Raw genomic sequence first — 21,064 nt, 5'->3', positions numbered from 1 at the left:
AATAGAATGTGAGAAAACAGAGTACTTACCTACCTTTAAAAGAGCCCGTAAATATGATTTAGCGTGTTACAAACAAACAAGTCTTTCCTGCATCACTAAACCTAGCTGAAACAATTGTTTAGAGAGTATTATTGTAAAACATAGGCAGGTTGATACCAGCGAATATACACAGCATGGTTTCTGGAAAGGAAACACTGTTTTTTAGTCTAGTAGAATTTTGTAACAACAACAGTGAACAAAGGAGAAATTGCTGAAAAACTGACTTTCAAAAAGCCTTCCACAACGTCTCAAGAGGGCATTAAGTAAAATTAATTTTGGTGTTAGGGGAAAACATTATTCGCATTTAGACGCCAGCAGCAAAGCATCAAAAGAAAAAGCAGTAAGTGGTCTGTTAACGTGCAGAAAAGGGTTAACAGCAGAAGGCCATGGTTTTGTACTAGAACTACTTCACATATTCCCTAACGGTCCAGAAAGCAAAAGTGGCAAAACTCACTCACATGAAAATTAAGGTTAAGACTAGAGAAGAAACTGTAGGAAGGTCAGATAGTATAACCAAGCTAGATAAAAAGGGAAATACACAACAGACAAATAGATCAATCAACAAGGTATTGCATGTCAAGGTGAATATACTACTCACCAACTATCTGGATTTTAACAATGAATTCAGAAAGAGACACATTCACCCCGGAGAGTCCATTGAAAAATTATATTCAGTAAAAAAAAAAAAGTTAGGATCTAGATAAAATGTTCTGGAGATACTACAATTGGTACATTACAAACTGAACACAGCATTCCAAGTAGGCACTTAGTAATACAGCGCCCCAAGTAGGCATACAATGTAAAAAATGGTTTGAAATGCTAATTAAACTGAAATAGTTTCAAACCAAGTGAAACTTGACAACAGTCACCTTAAAGGGGATGCCACGAAACATCAGAAAGATCAGGTATGGTCTATTTAAGAGACGCAGAATAATACAAAGGAAAAGGTAGTAAAAAAACATAAAAAGAACTTTGAGTTCAACTGGAGTTTTATAACAAAAGGACTATATTCAAATATACTATGGGATTAAAACATCACAGAACACAAGACATTACTATGAAATCCATGATTAATATGAGACAATACATTTCCATACAACAATTGCTGAGATCCCCAAACTTGGTTAAAAAAAATAAATCATTTAAACTACAAACCTAACATACTTTCAAAAAGGATTACATGTTTTATTACACACCACAATAAGCCGTAACAATTAAGACTGATCTTGAAGGACAGTGAGCTACTAGAAGTTTTATACATGAAAATTTTCAGTGGCGCTACACACCTTTTCAAAAAGTGATTCTGAAAAGAAAGACAAAAAGATACGTGTCCTGTAACAAAATCCTAATTCTTTTCTGGAGATGGCAACTAATAGGCAGAGCGAATAGCACAAGAGTTTTAACTCTCAGCTCTACAATCACTAGAATTCTTGAATATGACTTCCCCCCCCCCCCCCCCCCCCGGCACCAGCAAGCATACACATAGCTCTACAACAGTGACAGCACATGCCGCCCTTAGCCCAGCTAGCAAACTAAAAAAAGTTTGGTAGATTATCCAGGGAGCAGCACAGTAGTCAGGCTGCAGGATCTGAACGTATCATGATAAGGGAGGTCACAGAAGATAACAGGACAGTAGAGGACTCTTACTGCAGTGCTGGGATACAGCAGCAGACAGGATACAAATCTACAGAAACTGGATTTTGTTAGCTCTGCTGCTCATAGAACAATTTGTTTCCCTTGTGTTTTACAGATTTGAATACTAATATTTCTGCACACTGTAGCTTTGATCACTGCGTTAAATGTAGCTCTACTGAACGAAAGGATTAGTTTGTCCAGATTGGCACAGCTATGACGGTGATAGGAAGAGAACCCCAGGGAAAAATCTTTGAAGATCAAGTGCATGCTCAATTTTGTAGGCTGAACTGGCATTAGTAGCTGAAGGTGGTTTTTGTCATAGATATAGTTTACAGTATGATACATATGACAATACTGCAGTTTAGTATACAGATTATAAACATTTTTAGATTACTTAAATTTGTCTTGCTGTTAGAAGGGGCAATGCCACACTCCCCTTACCCAAAAGGCTAAGAAGTCAGGCAGCAGTAGCACTCGTGCTGGTTCACAACCAGCTGTTTGGAGCACAACCATAAAAGCCAAAACGGGATGAGTGGGAGCAAAATCACTCCTTTTGGTTGCAGCACATACTCCACACTGGCTTCAGCCGGTCATCAAACCACAACCGTGAGTTTTCTGGGCACAGTTAAGCTCATCTAATGGCCAGCCAGTGCTCAAAGGATTCACTACCAGCTGTGCATCCCCCGTGCCAGCTCTAACACACATCCCGTGTCACATGGAGCCAACTCAATGCGATGTTTAGTTCCCTTTTCACTTAAATTCAGGGAACTAAAATGGCAGAAAACCAACAGTACAAAATCTATTACCAAAAAGTCAGATTAAACCAATAGCTAGCACAGAAATAGGTTGGGAGTGGGAGAGGCTGTTTGGAACCATGCTTTTCAGCAGCAACTAAGCAGGTCACACACAGTATGAATGACAACCCCACAAAGGACATCGTGAATACAACAAACATCTCAGGAACCTTCAATTTTTGCAAATTTCAAAACAATTTTATGAAAGGTGGGTAAATCGTTTTCAAGTTAAAGTTTCTCTCTTTAAAATCTTTGCCAGGTCATGCCTAACCTACACAATCTATTTTGTTCCCACCACACCGCAGAGTAAACAAACAATAGGAATGAGAAGGACCAAAATGGTAACATTTCTTTTGTGCCACCAAACAAGCTTTTGTTTTTCCAGTCATTCCCAGCACCCTTTTGAAAGGTTCCCACAGCAGGTGTAAACAACTCGTAAGCTGAGCAGGATGACTGTACATACCTCCTACATAGGCAGCCGGCAACCGCAGCACGTAGCTCCCCTAACTAGACAGCCACACATCTGCCCCGTGACATGGGACACCACCCACCTCTACCCTTCAAACACAAATCCTGCCTGTGCTCCTGAGTCATACTGAGTGTCACCTAGCGCTCCCGCCAGGCACAACCAAACATCAGTCATGGCTGAGCTTAAGTCTGACCCTCAGTTATTTCAGTATCAGCCCACTTCTTTTCTGTTGCATTTTAAGAATTACTTGATTTCAAAATCATCAAGCATAATGGTATTCAAAAGGACAAATAACAACAAAACAATGTGCAAGATTTACCATGGCAATAAGCTATAAAGCTGGGAATAAACACAAAACCTGAAATGAAGAAACAGTATGTCCTGGAAACAAACCAAATGTAACTGTGAACGTAAGTTGTTTTGATACAGCAAGCCATGTCTAAGAACCACCCTAGTTTTACTGCACCCTCAGGTATGTAAAACTTTCAAAATTAAGCTGAACATCTAGACAAGCTAACAAACTGCCATTATGGAGATAATCGGGGTCATTAACACAAACACTCTTTGTATTACAGGTTTGAAAAATGGAAAGTTCAGACACCTGTCTATTAGGGCCCACATAAGTTATTCTTAGTGGGACCTATTTCACACATATTATCACTTCCCTGGAGACACATCATGTCAAAACATAGCTAGAATTACTACTGAGTTACTAAGGGGCTACCAAAGCCTGCATGCTACTCTCGCCATGTTTCATGAACACAAAGTGGCTGTTCAGGACCATGTGCCATACAGCTGGCAGTGCAGAGCAAGTCCAGAGCAAGACAAAGCCCAGCAAGCTGGGAATCAAGCAGTGACTAAATCTAGCTCTTAACCAGATGAGAGAGAGCACTCCGCTCAGAATCCACTCGCTACCATGGGTAACACAACTAACACGCCATGAAAGCGGAGGGGGTACAACTGCCCCCTTATACCAGAGACTTGTCACAAGGGTGTGCATCTTCCCCTGCTCCTGGCTACACAGAAAAGTTTGAAGTAGTTTAAAGTCTGGAGTAGGGTGAAACACAGAAGGTTGAATCCTCGTCTCCTTCCCCTAGGACTCTTGCAACAAGTAGCAAGTTAGGAGAAAAGCAATTCCCAAACATGGTGCCCCAAACAAACTGATTACTTCAAATTCCATCTTGCTGAATTATCCAATAGGGTCTGCTATCTAGGTATATGGAGAAATTAAGTGTCAAAAGTTTCTTGGCAAAAAAACCCCACAAGTCAAACCAAACCAAAACAAAAAAAAAACACACACACACAAAAAAAAAAACAAAAAACCCACACAGAGCAACTTTGCTTTAGCATGATTTAAAAGATGCCTAAGATGCCCCCTCAAGATCCATAAAAACTGTCACTATTGTACTCTGCAGTAAAGAAAAAAGTTACCTGTCACTGCAGTAATCTACCCACTCACAGAAATGCCACAGATCTGAAGACATATTCATCAGCTTGAAGACATATTCATCAGCTCTGGCAACAACAGGCAAAACTGCCACAGCAGAACTCAGAAACAAACGTTACAAATAACTTAGACGAGGATTTCTCCACGATCACAGTTTCAGGGCCCTTTTCTATTGCGGTAGAAGCTCTCTTGCTTTGAGTATCACTGCATGAGTTAAAACAAAATGACAACATATAAATAAGAGAACTAGGCACCATGGTAAACTGCAGGTTTACTGACTGCCTGACCCAAGCTCAGGGCCACAAGTTAACGTTGCTTAGCAAAGCCACAGCACTTGGTAAAGCAAAGGTGTAACCATCCTGTCTTCAACAGAGATTCAAAAGCATGCCAAGCTACGTGGGACCATACTGGCCACAAAAGATGAGTCACATTTCTTCAGAGGCCTGGATCCGAAGTTGTAGTTTTGGTTATCATTATTAAGTGGTTACAGCCTTGAACACTGAAGAAAAAAAAAATTTCTTTTAAAAACCAGCCTTATTTAGGCAATAGAGACGCCAACAAAAGCCTGTACCCATTACTGTCAGGTCTAGCAAAGAAATGCTAGATTTTGCAGCTACTGCAATTGCTAGTGAGCGACTTCTGACGCATGAACTATGAATGCTGAAAGGCTTGCACTTGCCAGCGAACACATTGAGCAGCTCGCCCTCCTAAAAAGGGAAGTTGGGAAAAAGCTTGAAACCTTTTCTTCCCCACTGGCTTTGGCTTGTGCTGTTTTAGGTTTGTCAGTCCTTTAGTAAGACACATAGCTTGCCCTAAGTAGCCTGTTTATTTCTGAAAACATCGTGACTTATTTTCATTCCTGCAGATATCTAAAGGACATGCATTTATCCTATAAAGCATATGACATATTTTACATAAAGAGAAAAATATCCTTTCACATGCCGTTTATAGTATGTCAACCCCCCTGTGAGCGTAGGCAGAACCTGCATGCTACAGCAGATCTAAGCATAAAGTTGCACCTTAAAGAAAACATGATAGACTTCATCCCGCAAAACGCATGCTCCAAAAGTATTCTCCAGCAACAGTGAGAACACAGCGCCCATGTGTGCAGTAAGGACAATATGCCAGTCAAAGAAGGCAGATTTAAGGAGATACTGTCAACAACACACACCCTGGGTTTGCAGCTCCTGTCCTTCAGAAATTCAAAGCAATAGCCACAGCCTACAACAACCTGAACTCTGTATGACTAAGTTCGGGAGTACTTAATCCAAAAAAAACCCCGACATTCCATGTGCAGTCAGCTCTCCACCGCCACCTTTAAGCTCTTTGATAATCCCAGCAAGGGAACACCTAGGGCAAGTCTCTGGTAACCTGTTATCACATCAAGGTCTCCTCCCACCTTACTAGCCACTCTGAGTGACTTTTCCAAAGGAGTAATGCTGAACAGGGAGAACCACAATCCTTGACATCGGACCAAAAGGCTGAGGAATTGGAGAAGAGACCATAGGAACTAGCATAATGACAATCCCAGGATCAGTTCAGTTTCCCAAGTTTCAAAGAGACATCCATGTGTAAAGAGGGGGACCAAGGAAGGGAAAGAACGAATCCATGATTATGACCCAAGATTATCGCAGTGGCAAGATTCATTGCTCAAGGTATACAAAGTGAAATAGAGGAAATTTTTGCAACAATTCCTTCCCCCAATGTCCCCCTCTCCATAGCTCCAGCTCCACAAGGCCAGGTCTCACCACAGCACATGCAGCTTCACCTGTGGGCAGCTCTCCTGCCTTGGTAAGGAGGCAAATCTTGTACTTGGAAAGTGTTGCTTCAGCTGTATGCCCTGCCCTCTGAGCACACCTCACATCAGCCTGCCTGCGCTGACGAGCGCGTAGCCTCCTCAGTGCTGCTTCTCCAGAGAAGCAACAGGCAGCTCACACCGTATTACTGCAAGGTTTTCAAGAAGGCAAGTACTTCAAAGCATTCACATTTTGGATGACTTAGAATAGCCGGTCTTTAAAGAGGAAGCATTACTTAACCTTAAACTACCTCAGAGTGTCCCTCTGCTATAAGCAGCCATCCAATTCCAAGTGATAAAGCAAACCAAATTCACGTAGGCCAGCTTAGCAATCCACTACCTGCTGCATGCTTCCCTGATACTGCAGCTGCTAGAAAGCAGCCTTTTGTGACCAACCAGAAACACAGCTCAAGCAATTTCAAGAAACACATTACTTCCACCCCCCCTCCAACATCCTCATGACCCCATGCCATCTAGGGCACATAAAAACATCAACCAGTGTCATAATAATGTATTTGGGTTACAAAATCTGAACAGCACCCTCAGCCTCTTGCGAGGTTAAAGGGAAACTGCCTTTTTAAAATACAATCTGAAGTAAATAGCACTGCAAAATGCATTGTACCGGTACAACTCTAATCACAGCCGAAACTGAAAACAGCACATATAATTAAAACATCCCATGCTGCTGCTTTTTAAGGCTGCATTTGTGGTTGGTCAAAAAAACTGGACAAATTTTGCAAGCTAGCAGTGCAACAGCCACCGCTGGAGGGATTTAGGAAGAGGGGAAAAAAAGAGCTGTTTGAGAACAAATCTTGCCCTTGGTAGCTAATTGTGAGCATGCACCTGCATCACATCATAATTGCACCAGCAACATCACACACACCAACGCTCCTCATCCTCGAGCACAAAGCCAAGCATCTTGGTTTAAGATGCAGGCAAAGCTTCTCTGAATTAAGCAAGCTAGTTTTGGACAATAAGGACTATTTCACACACCTCTTCCCAGCCAAGCTTGGGTGCTGTATTCTCTAGCTGACTGTAACATCTTCAATTGCCCCAGCAAAACCTTATGGAAAAAATATTGTTTCACCCTTGTAAAAATAACTGCAATTTTTTCAGTGAAAACAAAATATTAAAGAGCTACTGAATAATAAAGACTTGTCTATTCTGCAAAGATCAGCAGTCTTGAAGAGATGACCACATATTATTTGTCACAATGAGCCTGATCAAGATTGAACGTAGTAGTTCCTTTTTATTCTGATATTCCTTACTTTTGAAGTACCTGACCATACAAACTAAATTATAACATAACATACATACATTGTTTCCAAATCTAATCAAGCTCTGAAGAGAAATCTGCTATTTCAAAGTAAATATAGAGAGGAAAAAAAAAAAATTAAAACCACCCACCCACAACATTATTAGGCTTTTTTAAGCATAAACTTCAGGTATATGGGCTGCAAGTGGATGTACTTACAGACATAAATCATATACACATTACTGACAACAAATGGCAAAGACTATTAGAAAATGCTTCATTGCAACATATGCATTGATACAGGATGAACAAGCGGAGTGGCTGATCAGAACTACTGCTGGAAGAACTAGGCAGGATTCACAACATCACAACAGAATAATTGCTGCCATTCTCTCTCCCTGCCCAAGAAATGTTCCCTCGCAAGTGAGGTTCAACACTTCTCACACTCATTACAGCCAAAAATGCTTTGCGTATGCAAAGTTCTCAAAGGAGAAAAGCAAATGTGTCCTTTAACATTTAAGTAAGCATCTAATCAACCTAAGTCTATTTACTGATTCCAGCTGATGAGAGAACAGAGCTAAAACCCTGTTACTCTATTATTTCACCCATAATCCATACGAAGTGAAAACTGGAGAACTGCATTTCATTTCCTATTGAACACCAAACTGTGACCGGTAGGTAGTGGACAAGGATCAAGTATTTTTCCCTCTCTCCTCGTACAGGAATTAGAAGGTATTCAACACAGCTGACAACTCATATATTCAAAATGAGTCACTAAGCAGTGAATTGCACACTCTTCCCTCAAAACCACCAAACACGTTGACCCAAGAGGAAGCCACTAAGGCTTGCCAAATGCACAGAAATGACACAGCCCTAGAACACACACTGACAGTGACCAGAAGGGTGTTTGGGGACAGGGACGTGTAAGCATATAGTGCTGCCTACAGCACTTCACAGACATCCACTGCTGATCACCGAGAGACATGGGATAACTGCGCTACAGTGACTTTTGCTTTAAGCCAGAACAGCCCACGTAAAAACCAGCGGCCATACCACCACAAAGCAAGACCAAGAAACTGGTTAACAATAAGATAACTTCTACGCTTATGTGGTTCTAGATCTTCATCAGACAAATATTTGAAGCCTTTGTAGCCTTTGCTGTCACAAGAGACTATCCTGAAGTCTGTAGAAGTGATCCTGGTAAACAGATTTTGTCTATCCTGTGACTACCTGGAGTATTTCAGTACAGAACCATCCCATCAGTTTCCACAAATTCACTAAATCACAATACTTGCTGTCACAGAAAAGCATTTTTTCAAGAGCGACTCACAAAACCCTCATCACCTCTTTCAAGAATTGTAATACACAGGCCACATAAAAGAAGGCTGAAGCAGCTCTGCAGATAGGGTCTTAATGTTATTTTTATTTCAAATGTAATGTACATATAGTCAGTTAACAAGCATGTGTTCTTCAGAAAAAGATCCAGATTAAACTTGTTTGTTAAATACAGCCTGAATTTAAAAACGTGGTGACCAAAACATACTTAACTTAGTTTACTTTAAAGAGACAGAAGAATAGCGTCCCTCTCTGTTCAGTAACATCGCCAAGCCTAAATCATCACAGACCATTCCTTTCTTTTACTGATTCAGAGAGAACAAATTCCACTGAAGTAATTAACAAAACTTCTACAAAGTACCACGTGTGTACGTAATGAGGGGAAGTAAAGTTAATTTGTCAGTCTAAGACTCTAAAGACAAAAACGATTTCTTTCCCTAAACTAAAAAGCTACTTATTACAAAACCTTCTCTAACAGTAATGCAAATGAAATTCACATACTTTCTGATAAACACTTATGTTTCCAAACAGACACCACTGTAATACTAAATTATTCAGCTTGAACAAAGGAACTACATTGATTAGATCTAAGCTGCAACAGGACAGGAGGAAAACCTTAAACCTTGACAAAAGTAATTTTAATAAACTGATATATCTTCTTGAGATATTTATGAACCAGGAACACCAACAAGAATGCATAAGTGCCATCAAGAGAGAGAACCAGGCTGCCACTAATAACACAGGATGACAATGGAGTGGGAAAGGGCAGACTTAAGTTTGGAACCAGGATGCAACATAAAAGCAAGCGTAATCACCGTATCAAAAAAAAGGACCTTTTAGCTCCTGTAGATATTAAACACAGCATAGCATCGGCCACCTCCTTAACACCATGGCCTGAAGAAAATGTAACTTCCTTTCCTGACCTCCTCGTTCCAGGGCCAAGAAAACCAGAGAGTTAACTGAATGGCGAGTTCATCTTCTTTCAGACCGCCCACCCCGACTCCATCCCCCTTTTTCAAAACAGCACCAATGACAGGGGGCTGAAGATACAGATTTTTTTGTCTAAAAGAAGAGTCTTCTTACCTGTCAACATTCTTGGTCTCAAAAAGAAACTGCAAAATGTCAGGTGCCCCATCTACCTTTGAACTTCCTACTGATGTCTAGGTTTTCCCAAGTTTTCAGAGGCTCTCTCTTTCTCAGTGGAACAGACAAGTACACAGTTGGGAAACAGACTGTAAGTACTCTCAAATGCGTAGCACAAACAAACTAAAACACAGAGCAAGCACACATTGCTGGAATTCTGGAGTATGGCTTTCCATTCACACACATGTATTTTAGACCTTCAGCCACCATACATTTCTACTACAATTTGTTTTCTCTGTTTTCAATTCCATCCACTAAAGGAAGCGCAGAAGAGCAGGACCCTAGCAACTGACCCACAGGATGTCCACAAGCTGTTCATTCTTCTCTTAATGAAGAGCCAGAGAAATCCTACAACCCTTCCCTACGAAGTCTTTCTAGGCTCTTTCCAGGGAGATGCAGAGAAAACTCATGCGGACAACAGGTTTTGCACAGCGTTACAATTTCTGGATCCTCTGATCCACTGAGTCTGAACACTGCCTCATCAAATAAAGTGACATTCAACCTACTCGCTTCAATTTTGAGAACATGCTCCTCATCTGTAACAAACCGTGTATAAATTTTAACTACTGAATAGCGCGATGTAACGCTGACAGACACAGATGCTCCTTTCCTGACTTTACTGCGGTGGTGTTTTCTACGGTTAAGAGCAAGTTAAGATACTCTATTAAAACAATCTAAGCTTTGCTGTAGTCTTATCTCAGAAGGAAATCCTGCACGCTACAGAAATACTAAAAAACAAAGCAGAACAAAACCCAAGCAAAGGGAGTCCCGTTCCCAAACGAGACCCTTCGCTCCCCAGCCTCAGAGCAAGGCTTGGAGCTGGAGCCAGGGCACTTGCTGGTGCCTCACGAAGCAGCAACTTCTCCGATAAACAGGAAGAGCCAACACCACTTCTGGCTTTCAAACTGCATGAAAAAAATGCTTTACGTGAAAAAGCAACTCCTGCATAACGTTTTCCCGTGACAACAGCAGCAGCACTTTCCACCCAAGTGTTATGTAAATGAGCACGCAGGAGGCAGCCACAGGGTCTATTAGGAGCCACTCAACCCTTTAAAGAAGATGAAAAAAAAAAAAGAAAAAAAAAACCACCCGACGCGGGGGGGTGTGAAGCCCCGCCGGCCCCGCGGCCGTGCGCCGCGCCCCCAGCCTTGCACAACTTTCCGCCCCGGCGGTTCCGCTCGGCTGCCGCGGGCGGGGACGGGGGGACGGCGGGGTCCCGAGCCCTCCCGCCGCCGCCTTTGTTCGCAGGGGCCGGCGCTCGCGGGCGGGTACAAAGGGGGCGGCAGAAGTTGCGACGGAGACCTCAGCCCCGGCCGGGGGCGGCGACGCAGCTCCCCGGCTCCTCAGCCTGCGGCGGGCGGCGGCGGGGCGGGGGCCGGCCGGCCGCGGGGCACCAGACCGTGCGCAGCCGGAACGTGTGCCGCATGGGAAGCGCCGCCGCCGCCGCGCCCCCCGGCAGCCCCGGCGCACCCAGCCGCCCCCCCCCCCCCCCCGCGGCTCCGCTCGCTCACACTCACTTCTCGGGACGGGCTCCGCTGGGCTCTCCCTCCGCTCGGGGCGCGCACGCCTTCCCGCCGGCGGGGCGATGCCGGCGGCGAGGCGAAGCCCCCCTCCCCCGGCGGGAGGGGGCCTGCTGCCCCCTGTCCCGGGGCTGCCGCCGGGGGCCGGGCGGCTTCAAGGGGGGAGGCGGGTCCAGCCCCCCGCGGGCGGGCTGCGGGCAGGTGGTCCTCGGGGCCGGGCCCCGGGCCCGCTCCCCCACCCCCCCTCCCCCGGCTGCGGCAGTCCCGGCGGCTCAGGTGCGCCGCCGCCTCCTCTCACATGGAGCCGCCGCCTCGCCGCCCCTGGCTGCCCCCCGGGCCGGTCCCCGTGTCGCCGCCGGCCGGCAGGCGAGTGCTCCGGGCCGCGGCCCCCCGCCCCGCTCTCGCTCTCATGCACTGCGGGCGCCGCCGGGCCCCGGCTCCAGCGGCCGGGGGGGGGCCGCTAGGGCCCCAGCCGGGCGGCACGGGGCAGCCGGGCGGCGGGGCTCGGCGCCGCGGCCGCTCCGCTCTCCGGCATGTGGGAGCGGCGGGGCGCTGGGCGGCGCGGCGGGGCAGGGCCGGGCCGGGGGGGGCCGGGCGCGGGGAGAGGGGGGGCGGCGGGCAGCAGCGCCCCAGGATCCGCTCGCTTCCTGCGGCGCCGGGAGGGGGCGGGGAGGGCGGGCGGGCGGGCGAGAGAGAGAGAGAGCGCGAGCGCGGCGGCGGCGCGCGCGGATGACAGCCGTAACCCGGCAACAGGCCCCGCCCTGCCCCCGTGCCGGCGCGGGGCGATGACGCCACGGGAGGGCAAGGTGGAGCCGAGCAGGTACCGCCGCGGCCGCGCGGTTCAGCCCGGGACAAGGGGGCGGGGTCAGGCGGCGGGGCCGGCCCCGCCCCGCCCTGCGCGCAGCAGCCGCGGCCCGGCTCGCCCCGCCCCCTCCCGCCGCGCGGGGCAGCTCGCGAGCTCAGCCCGGGACGCGATGGGCGGTGCTCGCTCACCGCCCCGTGACGTCAGGGCCTCGGGGGCGGGGGCGGGCCGCGCGGGGAGGGCGGGCCGCGCGGGGAGGGCGCGAAGCCCCGGCCCGGGCGCACGCACGTGCGCGTGCCCCCGCCCCGCGGCGGGCGTTGGCGTTGCCATGGGAACGGGCGGGGCGGGAGCGGCGGCGGCCCCGGGCTCGCACCGCTTGAGCTCCGTAAGCCCAGGGGCCGCCTGGGCCAGCCACCCCGCCGCCCCTTCCCGGGCCCGGGCCCTCACCTGCCCCAGCTGGGCCTCCTCACCCTGCCTCCCCACAGCACCTCAGAGACCTGGGCGCCCCCAGCTCGGGCGTCTGGGGAACGGTTGCACAGGCCCTGCGCTCCTAACGATAATGCAACAATTACAGGAGCCTCTGGCATTTATTGCAGAGTTGTGGCCGTCCTATGAGAGCCCTGCCGGGGTTCCTCTAGAACAGCGAAGCAGAAGATACGATGCTGTTCGTTGAACACAAGGAAGAAATAAAATACTTTATTGCCGCTCAATAAGTGTATGGGATGGCTGCTTGCAGCATCCAACCTGTGTGCCGAGAAACGCTTAGGCCCTGTGGACAGAAAAAAAAAAAAGCGGTATTTGATTGTGTTGCTATCGTGAAAGCATACACAAGAGCAGAAGTGAGATGTAACTGGTGTAACTTAGGTCTGGCGTTTGCTATCTGTGGAGCGACGGTCTGTGCCGCGCTGCTGTACCCACCGGGCAGGCCGCAGGCTGCAGCGCTGCCAGCCCCCACAGCCCTGGCCCAGAGCTCTCTAACCGCGCCGAGAGGCCGCCAGTGCCCACTGGCTGTTTCCCAGCTGCTGGTCAGCTTTGATACCGCCACTTCCTCTCCATGGTCTTGATGGTTTTCTACCCTTCCCCATAACCTCATTTACTTGATTTCCCTCTGCCTGTCTATGAAGAGCAGATGTTCGAGCCTACCTGAGTCTGCAAACCTCTCCCTCATCCCCCGTCTCCCAGTCTTCAGAGCTGCAGCCGGGTGCCTTCCTCACCGACTGAAGATCTCCACCTCAGCCGCTGCCCAGCTTAGCGCTTTCTGTCACAGGTTGGCAGGGGGTGCTTTTGCAGACAGCAGCCTCCTTCACTAGCGAGCCCTGCTTCCTCACCGAGCATCGCTCACCTTTCCCACAGAATGACAAAGCAGCCCGGGAATAAATACATAGGTAAATATGTAATCAGGTAATTAATTCAACCTTTATATTCCCAGAGCAGGCAGGAATTAAGTCTGCATGAGTAATCTAATATTTTCATTTAAAGTTGTTTTGTTGGGTTGGGTGGGGGTTTTTTCCCCCTAAGTTTACAAAATCACATGTGCATTTTTTGCCCTCTACAAAGGAAACAGCGGTGCTAAAACTTTTACATCTACGGTACAGACCCCTGCCCCTTCAGCTACGAGAACAGAGGTCTCTCCCCTCAGACCTTATCCACGTCAAGGGGTTCCCAGTTCCTGCTTCTTGGACCTATTGCCTGTTCTTCTGGCTTTCCATTTTATTGTGGTGTTCTCCCTCTGCCAGTTGAATAATAGATTTGCACATAGATCAAACATATATGGGACGCTAATACTGAGTACATATTACTTGGCAGTGAAGGAAAAAGTTGGCTGTCTAATCAGCGTAGATCACTGACAATGGCAGATGCATCACTCAAGAAACAGAAAATCACTACCAGCATCAATAACAGTGCAGAGTCTGTACGGGGATTTAATGAAAATGTTACAATTTTTTTATTAGTCACAGATTAAAATGGTTCAGCGCCTACTCTTTAATGAAAATGTGGTCATGACTGACTGTACTTCAAACAGTAGGGATAAAAATAGGAATTGTACTGCAGATCAATGCATTGGCAGAACTAAGCAGGGAGATTAACACTGTCATATGCCAGACTCTAATGCAACCACACACACAGTTTCAATAAAACTTATTTCAAAAATAAAACAGAACAGTTTTAAGCAGAACTGTATTGTTTTCAGCATACAATCCAGTGAGAACATACCAAAAAAAAAAAAAACCCACAAAAAAAACCCAAACCAACTCTTACCAGAGGTTATTACTGTGCATGAAATAGTGACGGAGCTAGAGAAACACTGCTTTTAAGCACTCTGTCTAAAGTCTGAAGGGATTCCTGCTGACTGGCTGGATGTATTTTTTTTCCTGTGGTGTTTTTAATCTTGATGAACTACCCTCTGTACCAGAAGTTGGTATTAAGCTTAATCGAAAGACTGCGATCTATTATTTTTTTATTATGCTTAAAACGCATATATGACAAGAACTGCACTGAAATACATTAAAACTTCCCCATGACCTTGGTAACTGAAAAGATTACATGCTAAAAGACATAGAAAAATTAGACAATGATTTGAAAATGTGAATTAGCCAGGGAGAGAGAGGGCACATGCATTACTAACAAATCTACAACAAAATTGTTATTGTAGAAGAAAGCTGACCTGGTCTTGTACAATGTCATCTTTGAGATAGTATGAATAATAAGGTGAAATAACCAAACAAAAGGAGCAAATTCAAATACTAACCCACTATTTTTTTAATTTAATCCATTTGCCCATATTTCCCATTTTATCAGATGTCTGTGATAAGTTTTGTGAGCTTGAAGTGCTGTTTCCAGACAAAGAGAAGCATAAAGGATTTCCTTGTGTGGGAAAAACATGGACCCAAATTAAGTTAATGCTGAAGGAGGCCTTCTGTACAAGGTTTGGTCCATTTTGACTAATGCAATTTAAATTCACATCCTTACCTTTTTTAAAACTATTTGCCCCGAGTGTTCACAGATAGATACATCCTAATGGGTTGCAGTGCTGTTCATCACACTGCCTGCAGAAATGAAAATGGAAACTGAGCGCTGTCTCAGGCAGATGGTTCAGCTTCTCTAACCTGCCCATACCTGAGGCTCTATGTGTCGGGGTTTGGGGTGGGAAAGGCAGGCAGCCCGTGCATTGGGGTCACAGGTGGTGCACACATGTGGGGATCCAGGGCTGGGGAGGATTTCTCAGGCAGGGCTGCTGCCTAAGAAACAGACCCTTTAGCAAGACTCCTGTGAGGAAGGAGTCACACTAGATGCGAAGTCCTGGCTTGCAGCAGAGAGTGCTTATCCACGTTTTGGGTCCCCCCTGCCAAACACAGGCCAGAGCTGTGGGGAAGCCGTGCTGTCACGCTGCAGGTGTAGGAGGCGGCAGGCAATGGAGTGGGGGATGCCAGATCAGCAGCTGTCTTAATCACATCACGTTATGCTGGGCAAGAAAACAAAAAAGAAAAATCTCAGGGGCAGGCAAAAGGTAGCAAAACGGGCAGGATAAGCAAGTGACAAGGGAGTAGAGCCACACTTTTTGTTGCTAGTGAAATACAGATTAGTTCATCTGTCTCAAACTTCACCCTACTAGCTGCAGTGCATATGTTGCACATAGGCTGTCAAAGCCTTCATACTAAATCTACTAATTTAGACCGCCTGCTGCCACTTCCTAAATGGTATGAACCATCCTATCTATCTGACACATGCAAGGATATAACAGACTTCAAGTGAAGAAAGAGCTCCTTTTTTTATAGGCAACCTTCCTAGCAAAGTCACGGGTAGTTCTACCTTTAATTCCCAACAAATGAAACTGCTGCTCTAGCTGACCTTAGGAAGGTCATTTTAAATACCCTGTGTGATGGAACTGAAACCTCCTCCCTCCCAGCCGCTAGACATTTGGTTCATTTCTATTTTCTCGCCGTTCTTTTCAAGAATGTTTTTAGAGTCACTGGTAAGACATAATTCACGTTTCTCCCATGGTTTTATTGAGTACCATAAAGCTGCGTGCAAACAAGTTGCACCAGACTCGGACAACAGAAATATGGTTATAGATAGAACCTATTGCATTCAAACAAAATACAGAAGTTACAACAGAACCAACAAGAAAACAAGGGTGAAAATCTTCTTTCATTTTCATTCCTATAGGGCCTCATGGATATACTGAGCTCAAGCAGAATGTAAATTTTCTGTTCCAATAGAAGGAACAGGTAAAGAAAAAAGAGCTAGCCAAGATCTCATTTTCAAGAGATTTAACAGCCTGACACTTCCCAGTTGCAGATAGCAAGTCTGGGAAAGAGAGAAGAGAGAAGAAACTTCCAAGATAGATAAGGCAAATTTTCATGGGTGCAGTCAACTAACTGGAGCCTATTTCTCAAGCCTCCTCCCTGCTTGGGCAATAAAGGGAATAAATTTACTGCAACAAACATCAGTGAAAGTTTGGCCAGACATAACTACAGCACACCTAGGATCAGGCTGCAAATAAAGATAAAGGACGATGCTATGAGAGCACTAGCTCAGGAAGGTGATAGCACAGATTATCTCATCAACAGGGAATTTCAATCTCAGATCATAGGTCTTGGTGACAACACCATCCTTTGCCACGGACATCTACTTATAAATTTCATAGCAGTAATATAATATCAGAGAGTTTGTGAATTCCTGACTCAGGAAAATGGCCTCATTTTTGATACTTACAGAGATGATACAGTGCAAGATTTTTGGGGGTTTGGTTTGGTGGGTTTTTTTCTCTCTGTTCTGTTTCTCCTTTTCTGCTCATTCTGTTGTAGGTACTGTAATGATTTTGGCAGGAGTAACTTATAAGAGGAACAGTGCAATCAGTGAGAAGGCTGGCTAAAGATTATCTATATAAATATGCTATTTTTAATGATAGAGTTAATTACCTTTGCATGTCTGGCTATAGCTTAATGCAAATATAACTTGAGTTAAAACAGGTCTGGCCTAAGCATGCTACATATTGATATTTTAGTTTGGTTATCATACAAGAGTGTTGCTGAGGGTTTTTCTTGACAGTACTGTTGAAACTGCATGCAAAATTGTACTTTTAAAAGACACAGCTTTAAACAAAAACTCTGGGTTTTGTGAAATGGTTGGAACTGAGCCCCAGTTTGACCTGACCTGTGCAGGACTGCAGGCTCAGATCGCCAATCTTAGAAACTTTACGGGTAGATATTTAACTCCATCCCTACTACTAACACACCTAACAATGTACTTGAGAACTGATTTCTGAACATTCTCCAAATCCACACTGAAATACAAAGTTTGTCACATCCACCAAGGCTATGATTACAGCAGGACTAAACCAGCAGAACGTTGTGTAAAGTTAACTGTACCCTGGAAAAGTCAGGGCAGACATAGCAATGGTAGTGAAGATCAATGTACTGGCAAAGCTACACTGGGCACCTTGCCTGAAACCTCACTGCTTCTCTTGCAGCTATTGTACCTGAAATTAATAGCAACAAAAAGAGAGCTCACATATCTAATTAAAAGCAGAGACTTGTCCCGTAAACGCCACAGAGGGAACACTGAAAATCCCCACAGGAGAGCATCTATTGTATGCCTCTATCAAGTACTAGTTTACAAAACATCAGCCTGTTTATAGTATTTGTCTAAGTATGTACTTGAAGTGGAAAGTGTTAGCACCTTTCTTCTATAATCTATATTTAGCCACGGTAGTCTGTCATAGTAAGCAAGGCAGGTTTGGTGGGAGCAAATCTTAATAAGGTATCCTATAGTATTGAAAATAACTGAGTCACAGTTGTAATATTTAAACTATTTATAATATCATTAAACAACAGTTCATAGGAAACCACTGTGGAAACCTATTTTCAGTAACATTGCTGATTTCTGCTACAGATTGATCTTAGCACTGAATGATCTGAAGACATAGCAGAGCCCAATATTTTTTCAGAAATGTCGTTAATTTCTTATCTATGTCTTCAGAGGTAGTTTTATGGAATTTAAGATTTATGTTTTGATTTACATTTAAATGTCTATATTTAATCTTCATTTCAAACACTATTGGACACTGTCCTGCTCTCCAGTATAATTAACATTTTGTTCAACTATCTTCCTTTGGCCATCAGTTACATTTTATAGAACAATTATTCAGTACATCAGCTCCTGCAAAAAGGTTTGCACAGATGTAAAAAGATACATTCTTAGGGAGAAAAAGACATGGGACTCATGTATTCAGCTAACTTGGAGAATAATTACTAACTGTAACAGGGAACACAGCATTCTCATCAATTAAAGTTTCTGAACCCATTTCTACTTTTGCTTTTATTTATGTGGCTATGAAATGGGACACTGAAGTTTTAGGCAGTCAGCACCTGGTCATCCAAACTAATGAAGTCAGTGGAATGGGGGTAAAGGCATTTTCCCAAAGTCTGTCTGATTTAGGCTGTTAGTACTGCCATGGAGCAGCAACAGTATCTCATCAAATTCTAGGCTCTGAGGCTTTTCTGAGATTATATTTTGCATTCAAAAGTACTGAAAAAGGAATAAGCCTAGAACTTTATTTCAATTACTTTGCATGCTCTCCAGTTAGTACCTTATTGTTGTCTTCTACTTGGTAGTACATTCTTACTTCTCCCATGTCTAAGCAAATCAAACACTCCCGTGACTGAATAAAATATAATCAAGTATTTGTGCTACTCCAGAATACTTAATTTAATTACTTATATTTCAGTAATGATATTTTCATTATATATAGACATACATAACAGAGAGAAAGAGAGCAAGAACAACTTTTAGAGTACTTAGCTGTGTGCTAGAAAGCTGACATACCTCTTACACAGAATTGCACAATAGAATCTGAAAACTGTACAGATTTGGCAAGCCTTGTGAAAAAGGAATAATCTTGCTATCTCTTAATGGTGTAATCCAAAATAATAGTTTTGGTTAGCCAATCATACTGCTACCTTTTTCTGTTTAGCTTCAGGTAAAATAAATGCAGACCCCTAGGAAGAACAGAAAGGCAGCAAGGTTTAACATTTTACAGTTCCTCAGTGTTCTTTGGGATAATTTTTCAACAGATTAGCAACAATTTAACATGAAATTATTAAATTATATAATGAAGAGTGGGTTCTGCATGGCAGGCTTAAAGTGCAGTGCTTCACCCTCAGGCTTCCTTTAGGAAATGCCTTTTCTCATCAGATAAACCCATGCCATATTAAGTCCAAAGGCAAGCAAAGGCATTGAGAAATAGAAACATTCAGCACATAGGGAACACTAAACATTGAAGGTGTCTGCATCCAACAGCCCAGCTTCACAGAGATAAATTTTCAAACTGGCTTTTCAAAGGCAGAACCAAGAGACATGACCTGAGGAACCAAGCAGAGGGCTGTGAATTTGTTGTTTCTTCAGAGCATACTCTTGCTGTAGGCAGGTGACACACAATTTTCCAGGAGACAGTAGCATGGAGAGCTAAATAGACTCCTAGGGAAACCCTGGTTCAGGGGAAGGAAGAAAAATGATACCATAAATTTGTGTTGAATACTGTCTTTTTCCCCTGAAAAAGGAAACCCTAAAGAGAGGAGGTGTTACAGCCCTGACAATTGCTATGATGAGCGATCCCTTCAGATTATTACACCCCATCTATCTCAGATATAAAAGTTAGCAGTGCAGCATAAAGCCCCTTTCCAGAAGGGAAAAGCTGGAGATCTCCAAGCATCAGCAGGAGAGATGGTGCTGAAATACAACAGGGGATAGAGAAAAACATTTTTAATTCCCTAGTGCTCTCAAGGGTTATTCTGAGGGTCACCAGCACTTTCAGAGATGGTGCTTCTATGCAGGCTATATCGTGCAATGTAAAGGGCTTTAAAAGTTTTAATTAAAGAAAACATCCTGAAAGCAGTTACTTATTAGAAGTAAGAAGTAGTCTCAGCTGCCTGAGAAAGCTGAAGGCAATTCCAGGATGTTCAGAGGCAGTCCAAATAAGTTTCCAAAAATTTCTTATACACTTGGACCCTCTTACTACCCTGTCATTATAAAAGCAAAAAAAATATTTTTTTTTTAAAAAAGAATGTGTTTATGGGAGTCAAACTATTAGTCTGAGTATCCTCAAATATGGTTCTTATTAGCAAGGTGTTACCACAGCTTTCTTGACTAGTAGCTGGTATTCCTTTGGGTAATATTAACAGCTGCAATCAGAGACTGTTAACTATTACCCGGATTAAAGACCTTGTCATTCAGATTTATGGGAGGGGGGGGGGAGGAAACAAGGATTAATTCCCTTCTAGCACTCACAGGTCAAATATTTATTGTAGCTTAGCTAGTATAATGGGCTTGAACCACGTCATAAGCTTGAACAAAAGCAAGATAACACAATATCACTTCAGCTCTGCTCAGGTCAGGTTCTTCACTGTTTCTGTTAAGCAAAGCAATGACCGTACACATTTTATTTTGCAGAATTACCCTTTAGCAGAAGCGGTATTAGAAAACAGCTTAACAAAAATTCCTCAGCCAGAACGTCTCCTCAACTATCATCTTCAGTGTTTGTAACAATACTACGCAATAAAACTAATTCAGCAAGAAACCTCAAGACCCAAGTTATTTGTAGCAAAAATGCCTAGAGTTGTAATATGCAATCAGTTGCATGAATATATTAATAGTGTTAAGAGCCTTAATCTATATAGTTCTCAAACTTTGCAGATTTGTTCAGCATTATGTTTATCAGAAGCATGCCTTAACGACACAGAACTGAAAACGGTTGCTAGAGCTGAGGAAAAGCTTGTACTGGTTCCTGACACTGCTTGCAGCACTGCTGTGCATGCTTTAGCAGTAGAAT

General features: G+C 44.4%; 2 protein-coding genes across 3 annotated transcripts in view; both read right to left on the bottom strand.

Moving 5' to 3' along the window:
- FBXW7 (F-box and WD repeat domain containing 7) overlaps window positions 1–12,089 on the bottom strand; it is a 191,559-nt gene extending 179,470 nt beyond the window's left edge. Inside the window, exon 1 of the mRNA XM_056333980.1 lies at window positions 11,430–12,089. The gene's annotated coding sequence lies outside the window, so the exon portion shown is untranslated. The remainder of the gene's footprint in view (window positions 1–11,429) is intronic.
- Window positions 12,090–14,675: 2,586 nt separating this feature from the next.
- TMEM154 (transmembrane protein 154) overlaps window positions 14,676–21,064 on the bottom strand; it is a 39,740-nt gene continuing 33,351 nt past the window's right edge. Inside the window, exon 7 of one of the 2 annotated variants that reach the window (XR_008823104.1) lies at window positions 14,676–19,724. The gene's annotated coding sequence lies outside the window, so the exon portion shown is untranslated. The remainder of the gene's footprint in view (window positions 19,725–21,064) is intronic. The other variant, XR_008823105.1, reaches the window with a different exon arrangement.

The sequence above is a fragment of the Falco biarmicus genome, chromosome 1 (assembly GCF_023638135.1).
Source record: "Falco biarmicus isolate bFalBia1 chromosome 1, bFalBia1.pri, whole genome shotgun sequence".
Taxonomy (NCBI): domain Eukaryota; kingdom Metazoa; phylum Chordata; class Aves; order Falconiformes; family Falconidae; genus Falco; species Falco biarmicus.
The sequence above is the reverse complement of the archived record's forward strand: the minus strand, read 5'-3'. Positions and strand labels throughout refer to the sequence as shown.